Raw genomic sequence first — 22,493 nt, 5'->3', positions numbered from 1 at the left:
TAAAATACTTGAAGGTGCTGAAGTATAAACTTTTTTACCCTACTGTATTTACCATAGAGCACTTCGTTAGGCTGACCTACAGCAGTTACAGACAGCTGATTTGACTTTTTCCACTTACTACAGTTTCAGTTGTGTTTTAGGATAAATTTGTACCTTGAGTAAATGTATGTTGCTTTGTAGTGAAGCCCTCATACGCAAGATGAGGATCTAACTGCATGAGCAGATTCTTAATTTTGGTAGATTAGCAGAGGACATGTTTATAGTTCAAAAAATAAAGAATTCAGAAGGCTGTATCTGGTTTGTGTTGACTATTTGGAACCCTACTTAAAAATTACTAATTTAATAATTCCACTTAGCAGCAGCTATTACCTGCATGAACTTTTACAGCATTACAGCTTTCTTAGGAATGTTCATATCCTGTATCGTGGCTTGGTTAGGCATTTCATATTATAACAACAGATTTGGAGGCTAGTTTTCATAGTGCTTGTGTTAGCTCTTTGAAAGTGCAGCAGGCTTTCTTTCTAAATCTCCTCTGAGACTCTTGTTTTGTGTGTAAGGTGACTCACTTTCTCTAGCACTAAAACTTCAGATGAGATACGTGTTGCTGGAAGTACTCAACGCTCAAACAGGTTGCAGCTACTGGAGTTGAGGAAAGACTTGAGCACCGCTATTTGTACCTGCTAACGCAGAATGTCACAAGAGTATGCTGGCGTATTCCCCATTTAATATATTATGAAGCTTCATAATATATTTGGTTGGAGGCTTTGGATGATGCCATAGAGCAGAAAACTCAACTATTTAAAATCTTATCATTAATGATCAGGGTGTTAAAGTAGCCACATTAGGTTGCACAGAGCTCAGTTTGCTGAGAATTAAAGGCATTCTTACCTGTTTTTCAGGCTATCTTGGTATTATTAGGAAATAATTCTTGTTACCCAAACTTTAAATGTTTCCATCTGTCCTCTGAAATTGAGCAGTAGCTAAAATAGGTATTTCCTGATGCACTGGTGCACATTGCCATTTTACATAATAGCTTAATTTTGTGCCTTTATGTATGACTGTTTGGTTGGTATCCTCTTACGCTAAGATGAGACTGCAGGTCTTTAGTTCATCAAATGAAGGTCCTGTTCATCATCACACTTGCTGATTATCTTGTTAATCCAGGGTGAGGCTGAAAGTATGATTTTCCATGGTTATTCTAGGTCCCAACTTCTGTTTAGGTGTGTTTGCCACATGTTTCCACGTTCACATGTTCAAAAAAGCTGACCGAAAGTTTCTGCATTGGCATAGCTACATACTGCCATCCCCTGAAAGATAGTTTTAAAATTAATCAACATTTTTAGTTTTTAAATTAATCAACTTTTTTTATATGCAATTACTTTTAACCATGGGTGCAGACAGTTGGCAGATCAGGCAGTCCAAATAGTTGGACCTCGTGTGTCAGGTTTATTATGCGCCAGACCAAGGCCACTGAGCACTGCTTCCAGTGTTTGGGAAGTGTACTCTTAGAGCTGTCAAATTTAAAGCAGGTTGGCATTAAGATGCAGATGCGCTTTGATCCTTAGGCTTCAGTTCACAGTTATATCTCAGCGCTTGGTTTGAATAGAAATCTTTTTACCTACCAGATTAGGAGTTGCCAGAGGATCTGATTGTCCCATCAATTTCAATCTAGTGTAATTCAGTAGGAATTTAAAGTTTTTCTCCTTGAACGGATGTCTCCTGCTTTCTTTGGGAAATGAATTCTGTCAGCTGGAAGTTCCTATTAACTCCTTCCTGCCAGCTGCCGTACCTTTGAATTGGAGACGTTTGTGAGTACAGAAGAGGAAACAAAAGCTTCAAGGGTCAGAAACTTTCTCTTATATTAAGCCTAAATCCGGGTAGTGGAAAAACATGCTAGGAATGAAGGAACAGGGACACCTAGCTTGTGGGTTTTGTGAAGAAGGAAAAAATCCGGTCGTTAAATTAGACCAGTTGATACTGTGTAATTCACCTGATATCCGTACAAAATTGTAAGGCTATACTGCTATTACACTTATATTTTTAATTATTCAACTTACAAAGCAATTAAGTGTTTAACTTCTTGTTAATGACTGGAGGCCTTAAACAATTTGTCATTTGCGTCGTTTCTTTAGCTTGAAAGGGGGATTTTTGTTGGTAGAGGAAATTTTACGTTAAATCTTGTCGTAAAAAACCAAACTTACCTGTAACCAAGTTGTTTGTTGACTATTACTAAAAATCTTGTTCTCAGGTCCTTTTTCTCTGTGTGCTCTGCTGATGTGAAAAGCTGGCTAAGATGGGGCAAGCAAAATTCATTCGTTAGCGGCTCTAACACATGAAGCACTTTTCTTGATCTTTGTATGACAGTATTAACACAGCCATTCATTGAATTTCTCCCCCAGAAAAAAACATTTTAGAAGCAAGAAACCTAATGCACTTCATATTTTGAATTTACGTTGTAGGTTTTGCAATGTAACCATCTTAGAGAAAAGAGTTAATTCTGCAATTATTTTTGTGAAGGATTTGTTGCTGCTGTTGCAATAGCTTTGTGCCTTTAATCCTTCAATATATATTTGTGTATTTAATTTAAAAATTCTGGTTGCTACCTACTCCTATTGTTGATTTACTGGCAAACACCTTGTCAACTTTAAATGCTTGGTTTTACTGTCCCCTCTTTTTCTCATTTAATAATGCTTACATAGCAGATTTGGAGTAAAAAATAGCATTTAGGTTTGTGGAAGTGTTGGGGGTGGGGGGGTGTTTTGATGGGGGAGGGTTGGTAAGGCAATTCTTCCTAGCTTTGTTTTTATCCTCTTCCCCCCGAAGCTATGTGGTTATCTCAGTAAACCAAAGGAATAGTAAATTTATGATGCTGTGTAATGTATTTTTACTGAAATATATTATAAGTTTTTAATGACATGATGTTTCCTCTGGTTTTTCATTTGCAGTTTGACTAGCTGGCACTTTGTCATACATCAGCACCTTTAACTTTTAGCTTGGGAACCCGCCTTGTTCTTTCTTCTTGGTGAATTGCTCAGAGTAAAACCAACATGATATTTTATCAGATGAAAACTATTGCTTCTGTTTTGCATAATAAAGTGTGCAAACCGGACCAATAAACCAGTTACATGCCTCTGTCCACTCGTTACTCTGTACTGCGGAATACAGCCTGCATAATTCTGTATTGCAAAGTGCTGCATTAAAATAGGAACTGAAAGGTATAAAACTTTTTATTTGTAGTGATCCGCAAATTGAAAAAAATTTTAAAAACAGTCAAACAGCTGGTTTTGAGTGCAAAGGTATCGGCAGCCGTTTGTGTGAGGGTCTGGGAATTACTCTTTTTCCCTGTGATTAAGAACTGTGTTACAGAGGTTCTTACTGCCTCCCCAGTAGCCTTACACCACCTCTCTTTCAGTATTGCAAATGCTGAGTATGCACTCGAATATCTTTGGAATATCGAACTAAGTATCAGAATCTAATTAACTTACCGCTGTCGGATGACTGTTATGATCAACTTGCTGTAGGAGATGTTTAATGTAATGCTTTGTCTATGTCAGCTGTAGCTAATACTGCAGTCATCGCCACTGAATTTGAGTTCTGCTTTTTTTCCGATTACAAACCACTGCAATGGGACTGCCTGCCAGAGAGCGAGGGTGGCCTGGTGTGGCTAAAACCACCGCTGATGCCCAAGTCCTAAGGCAGCCCTACCTGCTGCCTCCTTAAAACTCTTACTGAATACAGCGGGATGGCATCCTGCTTTAGGAAATAGGCTTGGTTTTTCTCATCCTGATTTTTGTGGCATCAGGAAATCCGACCAGCGACCCAGGCTAGCTCTGCCAGAGGGACCGTTGTGGATTGCTTGGTCATTTACTTGGAAATACTCTCACATGGGTGAAATCTTACCTCTGTTGAGGCAGAGTTGGATGTGCTCTGGCCTCGGGAAGGCAGTGGGACTGCTGAGGTCCAGCCTGCTTCTGGGGAGAACAGCTCATAGAATAGAATCATTAAGGTTGGAAAAGACCTCTCAGATCATCAAGTCCAACCATCAGCCCAACACCACCGTGGCCTCCTACACAAAGTTCCTTAGTGACAGGCTGGAAAGAAGCAGGTAATAGGTGTGGATGAGGAGAAATGTCCTCATTCTTCCTTTACATGCCAAACTACCAGCTTAGGTATTTTCCTATTTTTAGGTTTTTAACTGAAAAAGGCTTATGTGACTAGAAATGCTTCCATATCCATCACTTGCTTAGACTAGCCTGTGACTGTACCCGTCAGTGGTGTCCTCCGCCAGCTGCAGCTCTCTCTAGTTAGCTCTAACATCATCAACAGCCTCCCTGGAGGGCAGGTGTGTGCTTTCCTTATTATGCTTCTCCAGCCTAGATGAGGGCTGAGGAAATACACTGGGACGAGTTTTCCCCAGAGGAGACTCCATGGAGAGATACCAAAGAAATGGAGAATCACACGTGGAGGATGGACAGCAAGAGAGAGTTCAGCTGGTGTCGGGGTGAGATGTGCTGCCATGTTTGGGAGAGGACTTGGGCAGGAGGTGAAGAAGAGTTTCAGGACTCTGCTAAGGACAGGTTGTCTGCTCGGTATGTGTAAGGGTTTAGATCCAAGAGCAAAAGTGCGGTGAGGAGAGGAGAAGGTGGAGGAGCGAGAGGAGGAGTTGGTGAGAGAGTGCGGGAGCCAGCTTTCCAGCAAAAGGCCTGAAGGCATCACAGCTGCTTCTGCCAGAGCGAAGAAGGGGAGACTTGCAAGAGGGCTTGTGCTTTACTCCTGGGTCAGAAACAAACTGGAGGCACTGAGGTATACCCACCGAGCTCGGTGAGCTCTCTGGACATCCCTTCATCGCGTGCTCGAGAGCGTGGGCTTTGTGGCCTGTCCAGCACGATGTTCTGGGAGTCAGAAGCTGAAAGGGCTCTGGCAGGTTTGCAGTGCTGATTGCCGACCTGCCCCGCACAAACCTTTCTGAGGGCAGTCTGGGGTTTGCACTTCTATGAACAGCTTTCTCATTGACCTTAGGAGGCTTCTGTGCACTGTAGTCATAGGCTGTTGCCAAATCACTTTTTTATATATAAATGTTAAAGATTTTTGCTTTAGTATTAATCAGATTAAAAATGACGTTTTCCTCTCGCCAGCTTTCTATGCCTTTTTATTTGATTCTTGGATTAGGATTTTTTTATTATTTTGTGTAATTATATAATGTGCATATTGTATATTTATATAAAATATTATAGACATTGATATTTTTAGATTTTAGTACAGATTGGTGTTCAAAATGTGGTTTCAGGGAAAATCTGGCTCTGTCAAATTCTGCAGCAAGGATAATTATTTTTATGATCACAGCAGTGACCAGAACAATACATGATATATGTATCGATACTTGCCCAAGATCACCATAAAGCTTTCAGATGTGTTTACATACATTAAGACATCGTGAGGCCTTCTTTAGATGTGTTTATATATCAACTATTGTCTGAGGCATTTTTCTCATCTCTGGCCTTTTCACAAACTCGTAAGGCTTCAGAAAACCTTGCAAAAAAGAAGTGAGTTTCATTAGCCTTTTAAGAGCACGGGTGCTTTGGTTTTTTCCCCAATGACATTTGGAACGTTTGTCATTAAAGCAGCTTAGTATTATTTCATGTGTCTGTCTGGCCTTAATGCCTTGGTGCTACTTGCAGCAGGTGATATATATTTCCAAACATAAGAGGAATGTTTGATGATTTAGTACCGTGATACTTAGACATACCTTAAAAACAGACTTCATGGTATCTGTTGAAGCTTTCTGAAAAATCATTCGATCCTAGGCTAAATTATTAGAGAATTTTGATCTCTATCGACAAATAAATAAAATGGTTAAAATTATCAAACAGATTAAAATAGTAGGGCATTTTATATAAATATAGACTCAGTAGTGATCCAGTGTGAATTATGTTAAACTCAGTGGGAAACCATCTATTAACCTTAACAAGAATAGAATTAGAATTCCAGAAAGTGAATTCTGCTTTAGGAGTCCTGTGTCAGGGGATTATTAAAATACCATCCTGATGCTTTATGAATGAATTGGACAATTACTAGTTCTAATTAGTAGCAACATCCGTTTGAAAGAACTACTTAGAGGAACACAGTGATGAATATTCCTCCATGGTGAAGGAGGGAGGCAGCCTTCAGCGGGCAGCATGGTACGTGTTGCGTAGTGAAATGAAATTCCTTTGCTATTTAAATTTATTTTTAACTTTCTCAGCATTTCCAGTTTCAGGCGGGATACTTGCTGTAGAACACGCTGGCCAGGCTTTTCTGTAGCATAACAATATTGAACACCTTGTAAGGCACTGTGGAGATATTAAGTAATGAAATTTGTATATACGATGACTTTGGTTATCATTTTACTGGGAGATTAAGGCTCTCTCGCCATAGAGGGATGATGGAAGCAAAGAATATGGAAGGTGTGAATGCTACGGTGACGAAGTTGGTCACACCACTAAATAAGCAAAGAGTAAAATTCAGCATGTTAAAACCATTGGCTCTGCAGTCAGTGGTGGTGAAAACTACTCCCTGACCTCCCTTAAGGTAATTCCTCTTTAGAAAGGTTAGTGATGAGAAGACTGTGAAGCAACAGGCTTTCTTTCCCCGCTCCCCCTCCTTTTTTTTCTTAGCTTCTTTAAGAGTCTCCAGTTATCTCATCCTTGAGGATTAACAATGAAAAAAACATTTATATGTGATGGTGTTCGTGTACCTGGGTGAGGTGATTAATTTCTAGGTGAACTTCAGGTGTACAACATAATATTTCAGATTTAGGAGAAAACGGATGTCTCTGCCGCCAGCGTTGGTGGTCTGCACTCAGGCTACAAGAAGAACATCGTTGCAGAGATTCTGTGCTGGACGCCAGTCATTGAGTCCTCCTCCTGTCAACTGTGGTGGCAGCAGTTGGCCTGCATGAGAGCTAAAAATAATCAAGATTTGCCAGTTATGGAGGATTGTGCCAAGAATTTTTAAATAAGAAATGACATAGTTTAGAAAAGTTTATGTTATTTTCTTTGTGGAGGATTTAATTTTAAACAATGGCATAATATCATGTTTAAAAGAAGGTACTTTATTATGTGGTGATAAAGTATCATGAGGCAAAAATATAAACGGTTGGTGTGCTTGCTGCATTAAATTTCTTCTTTCCTAATGAGGTTGAGGCTTTGGGTAACAGTTTTGTCTTAAAGTCCTTTTCTTCTGCTTCTTACGCCGTTCGTATATTTATTCAAATATTTGTACAGTGCCTCAGCTGCTCATGCCATGTTCCTAGAGGAACGGAAAAGCTTACGATCTTGGTGTCAACACAAATATTTTTATATAAAACAATATGAATCATAACTGGTGGGTTCAGTTCGGCCTGATCTGTGAAAGAAGAGTTCCAGCACGGTGTGGAAGCACCTGAGCAGCTGGAGGGACAGCAGGAAAGCCGGGCAGGAGGAAAGGCTGGTTCAGCTGTCTTCAGGACAACATTTGTGCATCCTGCACCTCATCCATGTCAAGCATGACAAAAAGCATGTACATTAATGGAAACAAAATGCATATAAGATTTGTTATTGGCTTTTCAGCTATTTGTAAATATGCTTTTGAGACTCTGCTGCTGCAAGTCGTGTACGTTGCAAAGTACAGGGGAGGTTAGAAGTCATAATCTAGGACTACTGACCCCGCTGTCAAATTGTCTTTAGTGTGTCAAGATATGGTGCAACAACCAAATGAAGCCATGTAGAGATTCTTTCTTTTCATGTGTGGGAAAGAACAGGGGGCTGTGTGCATTTGCTGATAGCAGGAACAACATTCCTAGCAAAAGAGAGTTTGGTGGGGTTTTTTTGATCTAAAAAAAAAGAAAGGTGTGTGACTCTTGCAGAGTTTTGTCCTGGCTCGTTCTGTCAGTGGAGGCCATCTGAGTTTGCAGTTGGTCTGGTGGGGACCCCTGGGGTGGGAAGAGGATTGTTTCTCTCTCCTGTTGGCGTTATTTTATTAAATGTATTCACTTTGGGGTATTTGTATTTTGTATGCTAAGGCTTTACGGCAGCCGTAGAAATCAAGAAGAAAGTGGATTAACACCATCCTCCCCTCATAAGAATGGCTCTGGTACTGATAGCTGGCTCTTACACACCTTGTGAAATACTGCTGTGTTTCAGGTAGAGACAACTACAGAAAAATTCAGTTATTTGTTAGTTGACGGTAGTAATGACTAAATAAAGTTTTCTTTTTTACTAATTTGTTGTTTTGTACCTCTAACAACACTTGTTTAGGAAAAAAAGGAGGGGAAAAGACAGACTGGTATTATACAGAACTAAAATCACTTGTTTATCATCTCGGTTCTCATCAGTTTCACAGTTATCTCTATATTAAATTAAAGATCAGTGAAGGAGAAAAGTAGATTATATTTCCATTGTGAGCTAGAAAATAGAAACGCATGTACAACAGGTATGCAAAGTAGCTAATGGAAATAAATCACAAGTTTTTAAAATGCTGTGTTACAGGTGAATGAAAATAATTTTTAAATTACTCCTTAATTTTTAATTCTAAGATGTCTTCCACAAACCCAAAATGAATTGGAATGCATGATTATTGGAGGGACCCGTTAGTTTCCGTACCTTACAGGTCCAAATCTTGAGTATTAACTTCATGAAAATATCAAGAATGAGGAAGCAGAAAACATATTACTGTTTAATGTACAAAATACAGGCAAATGCTTGCCATAGCAACCAGCAGTTAGGTGAGACGAGTGCGATGGTACATGGGCCTGCACTGTGCTTACCTCTTTATTACCCAGGGTTGTACATGGGAGTGATTTTCTCTATAGTCAGAAACTGATCTATTTGTCAATTTGATTGTTTTCGTTCAGTTCTTAAATTGCTGGGTGAAGATTGCATGTATGCTGTTTCTGAATAGGAGTGTGCGCCTTTCCTGTCAAAACCGAGGCTTTTTGTAAAATAAAAGTCTTTTCATGGTTGTAAGATATATTATTAGTACTTGTCACTTTCTTTGTGAGAGTATCAGATATGCAGGATTTATAGGATTGAGACTATTGACTAAATTGATGTCTCTGATTTTCTCCTCTTGCAAATTAAAACTCCATTTCTTCTTTTTTTTTTTCCCTGTAACTGGCAACAGAAAAATAGATAGTATCCCTTCTCACATTTTCTCTGTTCAAAGCTACAGCCACTCAAATGACACCATTGCCAAATCTGTGAATAATGTTAGTATGTTAGCCTTGTAGCTATATATCACATACTTAAAACAAATATGTTAGTATGTTAGCCTTGTAGCTATATATCACATACGTAAAACAAATGTGTTAGTATGTTAACCTTAGAGCTATAGCTAATTTTTAAATTAGCTTCTCTGAAAGACCTGCCTGTTGTTGTTATATTTCTTCTAGCTTTCATGTTTTTCACTTGGTATATTGTGGTGTTAGGCAGTTAAAACGCATTTTGGAAGTCATATTAATATGGCCAACTTGTTGTGATACAAGAGAACAGCACACTTGGAAAAGGCCATATGTTCGTGCAAAGGTAGCCTTGTAAGGTAGGATATTTGCTTCTTGTTTTCCTATGTCATCTGTTACGTTTTAATTTCGTTTTCTCCAGGTACTGTGTCTAGCAAATATTCGGATAACAGATGTGAATTCTAATCAGTAAGGAAGCAAGATTATTCTTTCCACAGCTTTATGATGACTTTAGTCAGGTACTCAAGCCAGATTTTTTTTAGACATGCCTACCTGCTCTTTGGTATTATAACAGTTAAAATTGAGAATTAGGATCACACATTTTGAATATGTAGACAGCTAAATATTACTTTTATTTAAGCAATGAAATCTACTGACGTTCTCCTATGAAAACGGGAGATGAGAAGATACTTTCAATACCGCAGTGCTCTGCAACAAAAGAAATGAGCAAACTTACTGAGTTTCCCCAAGCACCTTGGACTGGCACGAGCCAAATGCACTGCTGCTCTTTCCACTTTGAGCTACTTGTTCCTGTACATGTGCTACTCCTTCCTAAGCATCTAGTCCAGCACAAGCATTCCTCCAGCCGCAGAGATCAGGGAACCGATCTAGGTTAAGACTAATCCAGCAGAAATACACAAATCGGCTCCCTGATCTGATTCACTGGACCAGCATTAGCCTCTGTGGAGGAGAGGGAGCAGCGGCCAACGGCAGCACCTGGCCTGGGGCAGGGGCAGCCTTTTAGCAGAGGGTTGAGTTGTGCCCTCCAACCTGAGTAAGGGGCTACACTTGGGGGATTCCCTCCTCAAGAATGGTCTCAAGTTCCAGGAAAATGAAGAAGGAGAGAAAAAGTCTGGCATCCCCATAGTTTTCAAGCTTTCTGCTGAGGAGCTAACACAGCCCTGATTTAAGCCAGGTCTTCAGGATTGATGGGGGTTCCAGGTCTGCATTGGGGAAACCTGAGAATCCTGTCATCCCTGTAGTTAGCCCAAGCATAGCCATCCAAAGATAGTTTCGCCAACTGTTTATGCTGCTTATAAGAATAAAATTAAATACAAGGCTCTGGTTAGGCTGAGTTCATGATTCTTCATCACGTGTTCAAGTCACAGAATTAGTCGTAGCTGTGTTTGTTTTAGGGGAAAAATCTATAGGCATTTAAGGGAAAAATGCCTACAAGTATAAATTCTACTTTCGGTGGTATCTAAACTACTTTGGGGCTTTTATGTTAATTTTTATATATATGTATATATGTATGTGTGTGAGTGTATATATACAGAGAGAGCTGTATATATAAATAAGCAAAACTGGGAATCTTTTTTACAGCTTTAGTTCTCTGAAATTTGATGGTAGGTCTTCTCAAGCATATCTCATTAAAAAGTCCTTTTATCCGTTCTCCAGCTGCGTGGGCTCTGTTTCTATAGCTTTAAATTCTGTAGGAGTGTAAAGCAGTGGAGGATATGGCCATATTGGACCCTCCCCTTGGACAGTAGGGTATTCTTCTGATTTTGTGGTTATGCTCAATGAAGAAAGAGACACCCTTCTAGAGGGCAGTTCAGAATACCGCTGTATTTAGGATCAGCTTAGATTAATTTATTTTAAATCACACTTTGGACTCTACCTTTCTTCAATTGACTACTGAGAGCGCCTAGGTAAACTCACCAGTTCTGTTCAATGTTTGCTTTTCTGAACGTGCCCGTGGTTTTTGTGTAGCAAAGCAGTCTGTTAGAGAAGCTGTGCGGTCTTTGTGAAGCGCAGGTATTGATAGCTTGTCTTTCTGCAAACCTTGTTTTAGTACACCATGTATTTTATTGCAGGAAGAAGAGGCTTTATCACAACAAAGCGGGCAAAGAAACATAAAGACGTAAAGAAATAGCACTTCTCTAATTTTTTCCAAAAGTTCACAGACCCACCAAAACCTGGTGGATTACCTCCACCAGTCCTCCAGATTTGAGGTAGGTGGATTTTTTCTTTGCCACTCTTTCTCTTTCTGTCATGTATATATGGATAGCAAATACAGTGATTTCAAATTTTGAAATAATTTCTTCTGTTCTCTTTGATGCGTCAGAAGATAACAGTGGGTTTCCAGTAGGCTGGTGCTACAGGCGGTGCTTTTATGTGGTGGTAATGTAGCACCACCACTAGAAGTTAATGATAGTGTGTTTATTTTTGGTATTATGGAATACGATGCATTACTAAATATTATTTTGTGTGACTTTTCCACCAACAAAATAAAAATAACAATTATTGCAAATAAAATCAGACAAAATCAGAATGGATGCTTGTAGGCATGTCTCTAAGCTTTTGCCATTTTTTTCTAGCACGGAGCCCACAGCTCTGATTTGGAATATACTCTCTTGGGGAGTATTTTTCAGTTATGCTACAGGGTAAATGGGAAGAATAACCTGAGAAACATCCAGTAATCAAGCTGATTGGTTTAGAAGAAATAAATTTTAAAGCTACCTGAAGAGAAAAGAGAACTGGCTGACTGCCATCTCCTTTCACTATTCATTTGTGACAGTGCACAGTTGAAAACTTACTGAGTTTGTTTCTGCTGCTAGAAGATGATTTTTTAGCATTTTTCTTTTTTTTTTCCTTATGAAAAATAGAGTATCTTTAATTTTAGATACATCGAATACCATAGTTGTAAGAATATTGTACATATCTTAAGAGATTAGATGGGGACAGGATTTTTTTAATCTGTTAGCACAGACTTGTTATGTAAATAGACCGCTCACAAAGAGAACGAGACAGCACATGCACTGCAAAAACAGATGTCTCTTCCCCAGAAATACATTCACCATTAGATTCCTGCAACTTGGTGAGAACTCGTTGGGAAGTTTATTGTAATGGATATGTATGCAATCGAAAAATAAACATATTGTAGTCACTGTGTAGGTCCTGCGTTTATCTCTGAATGATAAAATAAACTGGTCTTTTCACGCATGATGCAGTGCTATTTATTAACAGCTAGGACGGCCTGTGACGATCCCCTTCTTACATTGAAAAGCAGGCTTCAGGCGTAAAGTGCTTTTTTTCAATGTCCAGTGTCCATTTTTTTAAATGGGGGGGGGGGAATCCTTGGCAGTTGTTTTTTACAAATGCTTACTTTTAATTCTTCATCACAAAAACCGGTGGTTCCTAATAGGCAAAGAAAGATAGGAAGGCTGCTTAAAAGGAGAATGAGAACAAGACTTTCAGGAGGGGAAAAGCAATGCAGAGTCTATTGAATTAGCCACACAACTTCTCCTGGCTCACCATATAGGAGCCTTTTGATTATCACCAGTAGTCTATGCATCGTATTGATAAAACTGTTCTGTAGGTGGTCATCTCTCTCTGGTGCTAGTATTTTGATGCTAGTAAGTGTTTAAAAGGCATATGCATAATTAAGGTAATGTCTGCGTTTTCAGCAGAAACTTTAATTACATCTTTGCTTACACGTTTCCATTTCGATGTGCTCAGTATGGACAATTTCTATCATTAATTTATGTTTCCTATTTTATTTATATACTGTAAATTAAAAATCAGGTTATTTATTTGAAATCATTTTAATAAAGCTTTTCTGTAGATCTCTTGAGGCTTTTATTAGAAGCTGCTTTTACTGATGCTACTTCAATCTTTAGTACTGTCCACATGACCTAGTTATTTTAAGCCCTAGTATGACTTAGGTTTCATTCTTGGGCTGTTTCATCCATCTATTGAAATTGTTTCCAGTAAATTAGTTTTACAGTGTTTGCTGTGATTAGCATTATATGCTCAAGGGAAGTTCTTCATAAAAATGTCTCTTATCAATACCTTTCAATGTGTTTAAACATTAATAAATAATTTTATCTGAGGAATGTAATATCCATAGTGAAATTGCGATCTAAAATATATTTGTATGCAAATTCTTTAATGGTAGGTTATATCATCTTTCTATTTGTTTTGTTACTGTGAAGATAAGCTATGTTGTGAGGCCACGGATTCTTATTTATCTTTAATTTTATGAATATTCTATGTAAAAATGTTCATTCTTTGAAAGATTTCCCGCAGCTTATATACAGCAGAAACAAGTTTAAAACTTCCGTCATTTCTACAATTGAAGAAGAAATTCTGGTGTTTAAATTAGCCATTTACGTGTTAGATTTTAAGATCTAGAATTTCAGGAGTAATTTAGAAAACATTGGCATTCGGTTTTTTGATCGGCTGAAGCTAGCAGCCAAGGCCCGTTGGTAAGAGCCCAACCTCGTGAGTCCTGTGGATGCTTCACGGGAGAGGGTTCAGCATGTCTCAAACTCCATGAGATTCGTATCCTTTTCCTTTCCCCAGTGCGTCTGACTTTGTTGTGGGTAACTTTTACTGCAGCTCTGCCCACTGAACACCCCAATTCTTCACCTGTTAAAATGCAGTATTTTTTTTCAGTCATACATACTCAGTATTTAGAGCCCTATGACTCCTTGCATTTATAAACTCAGTTTTGTTTGTTCAGCAGTCTTTTAACACTTTCAACTAAGGGGATGAGGCTTTTTTTACCAATAGCAATAACATTAGTTTTGTTGTCATGTATGTATTATTATTTTTTATTGTAATCATTTCAATAACATCTACAGACTGGATGTACGTTGTTAGTATTCTAGATACATAAAAGCATTCAGTATGAAGAACAGGTAAGCCCTGTAGTGTTCAGAAGCATTAAACGTATAGTGCTTAAACATGGAAGCTGCCTGGTACCCCAGCCTTTAAGAAAATCTAAACATACATTCATCATTTTATAGGGGCGTGTCAAATATATATATATAATATATATTATATATATAAAATATATTTTTAATATATATATTTTTTATAGGGGCGTGTCAAAGTGTCATTGGTTGGGGAAGGATTTTAGTGAGTTAATAATTTTTCTTCTTAGTAGTTTGCATATGAAAAAACTGTTCGCTGAAAGGCTCTACTGGGTTGGTAAATGCAGTGTTAAACAGCCAAGACTCTTTGGCATCCATTTTTACAAAATGCTGTGCCTCAATTTTGCCCTTAAATTGGGAAGATGCTGATCAACTGGTAACTCAGGTAAATGAGTGGTACTAAAAAGTCAGTGAAAGTCAAACAGCGGGTCATCGCCAAGAAAGCAAAAAGGTTTTGCTTATAAAATTAACTAAGAGATTTTAATACTCTTAGCAAATACTGTGTTTGGTATTTGCAGCCAATGTACTTTATGTGACTTAATGTGCTTATACACAGTTTGTTTGGCTTATCTGAAATTTTTCATTCACGTTTTGTATCAGCGGGTTTTCTGTTGGGGAGAAGGTTTTAACAACCAAGACCTTTGCTATGCTGACACATGGCTTTAAAAGAGATTCCAAATAAGTGATCTGTAAATCAGAACAAATTCATCAGACTTCCTGTGGGATTCAGAAAGCATTGGTTGACTGTGTTGCATCTCTTTTAATTGAAGATTTATTTTAAAAAAAAAAAAAAAAAAGGTAAAATCCCCAGTAATTCTGAATGTGTTAAATGTGTATTTTTTTTATCCGTAACTGTGCCCTTACTGAGTCCTCAGACTTTCAGGTGTAATGTTTTAAAGGCCTACATTAACTCTTTTGGATATGCCTCTAACCTAGTAAGCTCCAATCCATTTCACCTCTAAAAGAACTAATTAATTGACTTTAAGTCCTGCAAAGACTGTTAACTCCTTTCCGTGTCACAGAAATTGAAACTGGCACGGTCAAAGCATAACTAACTCTGAGCCAGTGGAGGACTGCACCATTCTGATGGTGAATCTGAAGGAAAAGGCTCAATAACAGGCAGACGGTGTGGAATAACCTGGGTTCTGTTTCAGGTGGGGATTCACCGGTATCTCTGTACCTGGGCAAAGACTGATTTAGCAGCTCATGAGCAATGCTGGTGGAACCTTTTACATAGCCAAGGCCATTCGCAGAATTGTAACTCCTTAAAGCCTGGACTTCTTCCCTCTGTAGTTGAAGGTTTTTAGCATGCATCAGTACAGCTCAAGCTGTCTGAAGAAGTGACCTTTTTTGTATGCGTACTAGTTCCATCATAAAAAAAAAACCCTATACTCATTTTTATAGAAATCTACTCGCTCTTCTGGACAACGAATCACCATAATGTAGTAAAAGGTATCCTTTTTTTTTTTTTTTTCAGTTCCAGTCAGAGCATCCTCCCCTTCTTTAAAAACAAATATTATTGCAGTTTATACTACAAACTAATTGGATATGGGCTTACAAAGCAATCAAGAAAAGTGAAATAAAAACATTCGGCTCATTCTTTAATTTAAATAATGCAACTGTCTCAACAGATGTAACGTGGGGTGTGAGAGTTCCTCAGATGAGGGGTGTAGTAAGACAAGGAGCCAGCCTCAATGGACATAGCCCATTATCAAGATCTAAACAGGAGACTGTCTAAAGCAAAGCTGAAAGCGCATCAAGAATTTTAAGGAGCCTAAAGATCCCCAAGGTGACTAGAAGCAAGACCATGAGGAGTGATATAGGTAAGTATTCAGAAGTAAATCAGTGCATTTGTTAAGCTGAGAAACTTTTTATTTTATTTTGATAGTTTTATGCCGTGGTGGTGAAGTATGTTACAAAATGCATCCCAAGTAGTATAATACAAAAGATTTGAGCCAATGGTTAGAAGAAAAATCAGAAGAACAGCAGACATCTTCAACATCTAGTGGTGCTGAAGTAGAGAAGTAAACAATTTAGCAATTCATATCTTCGTACAAGATAGACAGTGCACCCATACGTGGACCTTTTTGATAACAGAACAAAGAAGAAAAAAAACATTCTTGACCTAGATTTAACAGATTGTATTGAAACAGCATGCGAAGCACAGTATTTTAATGGTAAGAAGATTACCGTTTTGTGACAGTGTGATTCATATGGAGTATTAGTCATAATTGGTAGTAATATATTTTGACATCATTAAACAATGGAACTCCAGTTATCTGTATCAGAAAATATGCAGCACCATTCTTGACCTAGATTATATTGTAGTAGCAAAGTGCAGCTGCCTTGCCCTGAGATGAAGCCAGAACTTTACAGTAAAATGTGAAATGAAATGCTTTTATTCTTATACATTTTCATAATCAAAATATAAGGTTATACCATGTCAACAACCAGCAGATGGAGAAAAAGAATGTCCTAGGAAGCTCAAAGAACACGCTAGGAAACAGAGCTATAAATACCAGGCTAATTCCATAGCTTTAAGATTTCTCCAAAGCTTTTTTAAATCCCTCCAGAAAAGACTGAAGAGATCCCTAATCTGAAGTGCCCCAGTTGAGGAAATGTGTAGGGTTTTATTTTTAAATAAAATTATGGTAATCTACAATAGATTGTTTGGGCATCCTAATGAGTCAGTGTAGTGTCTGTACTATATTTGCTGCATCAGAATAAGGTTTTTAAACACGCTGGTATGCTTTCATTCTTATCAGTACTTTCTTCTTCAGAGAAAATACAGAATTCTGTCTGATCACCTGATAGGTATAGTATTCCCACAGAATACTTGATGTTCACAGCTCATTTTGAATCTTTTTTTTTTAAAAGAGCTGTCCCTTTCAGTAGGGACAGCTAACAGAAGAGCAATCTTCTTTGGTAGGGTTTTATGAAAATTTGGAAGATCCTTTGATATTTCTCCCCCACCCACCCCCTCCCCCCCCCCCTTGCATTTGCAGATTGTACCTGTGGAACCTAACATTGTGGCTATATTTAGAAATATTTGGTTTTCCGGCTTCCATTCTTAATACTCTAAATTCCTGAAAGGAGGCTTTCAGATTTCATGATGTTCCAAGGAGGATGTTACTCTCATGTTGTAATCGAGTTTGTTGAACCTGCGATGTGAACAGGTTCTAAGACAAGTGTCTGTAAGAAAACCTGGATTATGAGATAAGTGAATTGTTTAGTTTGTAAGTGAAGGGATTCTTTTCTCTGTAATGTTGGATGAAAATATGTATATGGTTGTATTACAGAATCCCAGACTGGTGGGGGTGGGAAGGGCCCCCTGGAGCTCACCCCGTCCCACCCCTGCGTGAGCAGGCACACCCAGAGCAGGGGCACAGGGCCGCGTCCAGGCGGGGGGTGAATGTCTCCAGGGAAGGGACCCCACAGCCTCTCTGGGCAGCCTCTGCCCCTGCTCGGGCACCCGCACAGGGAAGGGGTTTGTCCTCGTGTTCAGGGGGAACTTCCCGTGTTCCAGCTTGTGCCCGTTGCCCCTTGGCCTGGCGTTGGGCACCACTGAAAAGAGCCCGGCCCCATCCTCCTGACACCCGCTCTTTAGATATTTATAGGCATTGATGAGATCCCCCCTCAGCCTTCTCCTCTTCAGGCTGAACAAGCCCAGGTCTCTCAGCCTTTCCTCACAAGGGAGATGCTCCAGTCCCCTGATCATCTTGGTAGCTCTCCCCTGGACTTGCTCAAGCAGTTCCACATCCTGCTTGAAGGATGTGTATTACTGAAGCACTATGTAATGTTTTCTGTTGAAGCTAGCAAGACCAGTAGCTGGGGATGTCATGAAGACAGAATTATCGTGTAACCATAGAGTGATATCTGTTAGAAGGGTTATCTGGAGGTTACACAGAATGGCCGAGGTTGAAAGGGACCTCTGGAGGTTATCTTGTCCAACCCCTCTGGTCAAGCAAGGTCACCAGGTTGCCCAGAACTGTGTCCAGGCAGTTCTTGAGTATGTCCACGGATGGAGACTCTCCAGGCAACCTGTGCCAGTAAAAAAGTGTTTGCTGAAGTTCAGACGGAACCTCCTGCATTTCCGTCTGTGCCTTCTAGCTCTTGCCCTGTTACTGGACACCACTGAAAAGAGCCTGCCCCCATCTTCTTTGCACTTCTCTTTCAGGTATTCATATGCATTGAAAAGATCCCGCCATACATCCTAATAGGTATTAAAAACTTTCCATGTTGCACATGTGCCTGCTGCTTGTCCTTTAACTGTGGACGTCAGAGGAGATTCTGGCTCCATCTTCTCCTTAACTACATGTTAGCTAGTTGAAGACAGAAGTAAGATCTCTCTTAAACCTTCTCTTCTTGAGCTTCTCCTTCCATAAGGGTCTCTTTGCTCCTTAAAAATATCTTACTTTCCGCAGTCATGTTTTGTGTGAGAAAATGCATTAAAAATAATACCTTTTCCAGAAACCTCTGAGCTTCTATTGCATGTTGCCTCGATAAGGGGAAGACAATTGGAGAGCTTTGGCAGGGGGCGGAGGGGAGGAAATGTCACAAATCTTCATTCCTAGAGCGCTGGAAATTTTTACGGTGTATAGTACGAGTGTCTGACACAGGACTTGGTACGTCTTCACTGTCAGCGAGACCTCAGGTAGAATGTATTTTGCAGTACTGGACACTGCCCTTTAAAGAAAATTTGTATCAGCCAGAAGAAGGCAAAGCAGAGCAACAAGCTAGTGACAGATTTAGAAAGCAGGACTGTTAAAGAACAGCTGAAAGGATTGGGTTTGTTTATTCTAGGAAAAAAAAGGGAACACTGTAGGATGGGCATAAGGCTTTAAAAAGATAAGAGGTTTTTAGAAAAGCAATGGTGGCAGTTGCTCTATCGATTTAAAAAAAAAAAAAAAAAAGGCAAGTTCAGTTTGCACAAAGGATAATTTAGGAGAGATGTGAAGAGAAAACAGTCCGAGCCTGTTTGTTTTACCTAATATCTGACTGCAAATATGAATGAAAGACTGGCATATTCACCTATAAATATCATGAAATCTGTGATAGGAAATTTTTTTTAAAAATGCATAAAGAAGCAGCTTTCAGAGACAATCTTAGTAATTTTGACCTTCCACCGCTGGCAGTGGGCTGAGCAGGTTGTTCTCCTGAGATCCCTCCTCAGATCCTCAGTTTCTGTAATTCTGTCAACTTAATTGTGGGATTAGCTTTGTTTCGTTTCCCTGCAAACTTTTTCTATTACTCATAAAATACTTCTGTTTAAGGTATGTGGTATTTAAAGTCTTCATGTGTGGCAGTTTTCATTACAAAAAAAAGAAGCAAAGGACCTTTTTTCTTAAATAAAAGGCTTTGGAATGCTTTGAAAAGCTATATTTTAAATGGAGTGAAATTCAGGTTCAGCAACCTTTGGAAGGTTGCCACCGATTTCCTCCAATTCAGAGTTCCATTGTGATGCTAGGCTGAAGTGTAACATAAGAAATACATACATGCATAACAAATGTGGGAAGCTGTTGTGCCTGTCTGTAGCTTGAATTTGTATTTTTTAGATTTTTCTGCCAAGAGTTTATGACATTTGTTCGTGGCAGTAATGGCTTTGTTTATGGTGGTTCTTTTGTGACAGAATATATTTGTGTTACTAAATGAAATTTGTTTGATCAAACTTTAAATACGTTGTGATGAGGAGCTGACTAAATGGTTCTTTGCCTACATTTTTTCTGATAGCTCGCTTATTTTGGAGCATGGTGCCAGGACATGCTAAATATCTGTGTTATGTCCCTATCGCCTGCTTTTCCAGAGACATTTTTCAAGCCTATTCAGATAATAAAGGACTGTATTGAGTTTTACAAAACACATTATCCTTCAACTGGAATGAAACTGTGTTTTCTAGGTTTTCATCTTTTTTTTGGAGCTTTGTTCGTAAACTCTTGGAGGTACCGCATCCTTGACGGGACACATGGTTTTAATTTCTGGGTGCCTGTGGTCCTTACTATTATTTTTGTTTTCTCTGCTTTGACGAGCTGGTGGAATTCTCTTCTACTTGTCAAGGCTTGAATGTGATTCACCCCTTTGTTTAGTCCCTTCTGAAGAGAATCAAACCTTTTTTTGCCTAGCTTAGCGTATGCTGTCTATTGCACATGCAGTAAAATCAGGTTATATAGTACATCAAGTGAGCAAAGCCATGGACACCTCGCAGGGCAGGGTTGAGCATCGTTACCGGGTACCATCTTGCTCTACATTAAACCTGATGCTGCCATGTTTGGATGGCAAAACACCTCCAAGGAAGAGTTTCACAACCCCTGTACTGAAGCAGAGAACAGAATGCTTTTTATTATCGTAAAACCAAATGTTTCATTTTCTAGGAGCCAGACTGCAGGCTTCACAGTTTATTGGACAACGAAATTTATCCTTATTAAGGTGTCAATGTGAATACATCTGATAATTGTCATATAAAAACTCAACCCTGAAATAGACAGGCACTAACATTTAGGTACTTAGCTCATTTTAGTAAGCTAAAAATACCTTGGCTTTCTAAGGAGTAAATCTCTGAGTGAAGGGAATGGGACAGCCACACAGGAGCAAGGTTTTTCACTCACAAAGCACAAAATCTTACTTGAAACTAGTGGCGTGGATAGTCGAGAACTTTATCGTCTTTGTTGCTGGAATACAGATTTAACTTTAGTAGAGTAGATTTTTTTTTAAAAAAGTTGTACATTAGCATTTTCTTAAATATTAGGTTGTTTTTTCTGTGCTCATGTTCTATGGAAATGAAGCATGTACAAAATAAGAAGTGAAAACAGGTATTTATTTCAGAGTTTCAAAGGAGAAATAATATTCTAAGGATCCCCTCTGGTTAAGTGTTTATAAATATGAAGAAATAATTAAGACTCATTTAATGCTGAAATCTTACCATTGTAAGTGGACTGTATCGCTTACTATTGCTTATCTTCTGTTTCAACTGATTCTTTGTTTTTCAGCTTGGAATGAACAAGATGCACATATCTGCCTTCAATCTAATGCTTAATGAGGAAAAAGGTCAGGTTTGGGTTCTTTTGTTTAATCCTACGCCCTACTGATAATTTGTATATTTAAAAGTACTTTATATTTGCATTACTTATTTCATGTATCTTAAAAAACCAAAAGTGAAGTCTTAATAGGAAGGGGAGGAAGGTTATTTTTAAATCGAATGGCATATTCATAAAACAGCTGACTCGGACCAGTGTAAGTAGAAAAAGAAGCACTAGAAGGAAGGGCCACGTATACAGATTTTCATAGAGGTTCATTTAAAAATTGTTAAACTTACAATTAATGGACCTCTTGTATATCAAGAAAGAAATAGTTGTCATAATTTTCATGGAATAAAAGCATTTTAAATTATTACCTTTTTTAAAAAAAATAATCCTTGAAATTCTGAGTCCTGCTCTAGAAAACAGAGAACTGTCTGTCGCTTAAATAAAACAGCAGGGATGAACTCTCCAAATACTTACACATTCAATTAGTGTATCACTGAAAGACAGTGAGTAATAATCTACTAGTGCTAGAGAGTCATCTGTCATATTGCACAGGTTTGTAGCATACCGGATTTCAAGAGGCAGCCCAAGCTCTCGAGCAGTATTACATTTGTGCCAGATAAGGCTGTAGAGTTTGCGTTAAGGTGTCTGAATAGCTGATTTTGATGGTAGGGGTTTTTTTTAATATCTTAAGAGTATTTTCATGAAGGAAATTGCTGAGTAGAGATACATCATTCAGTAAACAATTTAAAAAATAGCACTTGGAGAAAAATTCCCTGTGTCTAAAAATAGTAGAGTCATGTGACTTCTTACTTTGGCACAAAAGCATAATTTACAGGTTTAATTTGCAACCCTACTATGTTTCTGACATTCTTCCACAGAAACTGAATCTGAATTATTCAGATGATTTAAATATTGCTGTGCCCTGAACTCCAGGTGTCTAATACAAAGGAGGTGTATATAGTTTATTGAGGCCTCTGCATTTAAGATAGTATGATTTAAGATAGTATGCATTTAAGAGTATGATTTTCATTTTTACCATCCATTGCTTAATTTTTGATATCGCAGTGCACAGTTAATGGAGATGTGGGGCTAATCCGACAATTGTTATGCCAGCAGCTCGGGGCCTTTCACCATATTTCCAGCAATCTGTTTTTTTCCTTTTCTTAACTGAGTATCTAAAATCTAATTGAGTTTTCATGTTCAGGTTTTGAGACAGTCATATTTAAATATTCTTTTCGTTTAAAATTAACTTTTTTGTTTTCTCAAATTTATATTTCCCTAGTAACCAGTAAGTAGGTAATGTACAGCAAAGCTGTCAACTAGAACAGAACACTTACGAATAGT

The 22,493-nt window shown here is 38.6% G+C and overlaps 2 protein-coding genes across 10 annotated transcripts in view; one reads left to right on the top strand and one right to left on the bottom strand.

The window, feature by feature from the left end:
• Positions 1-22,493, bottom strand: part of ORC4 (origin recognition complex subunit 4) — a 446,994-nt gene that overhangs the window by 90,898 nt on the left and 333,603 nt on the right. The gene's annotated exons all lie outside the window — the stretch shown is intronic.
• Positions 1-22,493, top strand: part of MBD5 (methyl-CpG binding domain protein 5) — a 147,798-nt gene that overhangs the window by 69,104 nt on the left and 56,201 nt on the right. For 7 of the 9 annotated variants that reach the window (XM_075092767.1, XM_075092766.1, XM_075092765.1 and 4 more), the window contains exons 3-5: positions 11,287-11,424; positions 15,762-15,953; positions 21,114-21,171. The gene's annotated coding sequence lies outside the window, so the exon portion shown is untranslated. Of the gene's footprint in view, positions 1-11,286; positions 11,425-15,761; positions 15,954-15,995; positions 16,308-21,113; positions 21,172-22,493 lie in introns of those variants that run through there. The other 2 variants (XM_075092768.1, XM_075092769.1) reach the window with 2 other exon arrangements.

This window comes from Phalacrocorax aristotelis, chromosome 5 (assembly GCF_949628215.1).
Source record: "Phalacrocorax aristotelis chromosome 5, bGulAri2.1, whole genome shotgun sequence".
Lineage (NCBI taxonomy): Eukaryota > Metazoa > Chordata > Aves > Suliformes > Phalacrocoracidae > Phalacrocorax > Phalacrocorax aristotelis.
This window is presented reverse-complemented; position numbering and strand designations above follow the sequence as displayed.